Here is a 1,186-nt window from a genome sequence, read left to right on the forward strand (position 1 = left end):
CCCCCCCCCATTATCTTCAGAAACAGGACTGAGACATACCTAAGTTGAAACAGTGTAAATAAACTGCTTCCTTAAAACCAGCTTTTTTTTGGTATTAGTAGATTCTATGTAAGCTTCAAAAGAGGGAGATAGCAGTCCTACCCAGATATGACACCTATGAACTACATCAAGCAAAAACAGAATACAGTAACCCTATGGGTGCTGCAGTGGTATACATTCCTTTGCAGTATCCAGTAACTTTCTAATTGGACATATGTCCTTCTCAATAAGAGGAATGCCATACCTAGTATTAAAAACGTCTCTATCTAATCAATGCTTGTGAAATTATGGTTATTGTAAGAGATACTACAAATGCTAAATGATCACAATCATTAACACAAGTACAAAAGTATTTTTACTTATGCCCAAAGTTTCCTTTCTCCAATGAAACTTCTTTTCTACAGAAAGAAACCACTAATGAAAACCATAACCAATGAAAATGCAGAATTTTGGAGCACAGTGCCAAGAGACACATCTAGAACACTTACCAACATTGATTTTATATATATAGCAAAAACTATTCTAACAATAAAAGAACTTCTGGGGAAATCAGCATCCCTGACCTCAAGCTATATACTAAGAGCAGTAGTGATAAAAAACTTCATGGTGTTGGTACAGAGACAGACAGGTTGATCAAAAGAATAGAATTGAAGACCCAGAAATAAAACCACACACTTATGGACACTTGGTCTTTGACAAAGATCAAAGCCAGAAAAATACAATGGAAAAGAGAAAGTATTTTCAATAAATGGTGCTTGTCTAACTGGCAGTTAGTATGTAGAAAAATGAAAATAGATCCATATATGTTACCCTGCACAAAACTAAAGTACAAGTAGATCAAGGGCCTTAACATAAAACAAGAAACACTACATCTAATAGAAGAGAAAGAGGAAAAAAGCCTTGAACTAACTTATTGGCACCTTGAGAAATGTCCTAAACAGAACTCCAATGGCTCACAGTCTAAGATCAAGAATTGATAAATGGAACCTCAAGAAACTGAAAAGCTTCTTTAAGCTAAAGAACTTAATCAATAGGGCAAATCTGCAACCTATAGATTGAGAAAATATCTTCACTAACACCACATCCAATAGAGGGCTAATATGCAAAATATGTAAAGAACTCAAGAAGCTAATCTCCAAAAAATCAA

Source organism: Grammomys surdaster, unplaced genomic scaffold (assembly GCF_004785775.1).
Source record: "Grammomys surdaster isolate TR1022 unplaced genomic scaffold, NIH_TR_1.0 717, whole genome shotgun sequence".
NCBI classification, from domain to species: Eukaryota; Metazoa; Chordata; class Mammalia; order Rodentia; family Muridae; genus Grammomys; species Grammomys surdaster.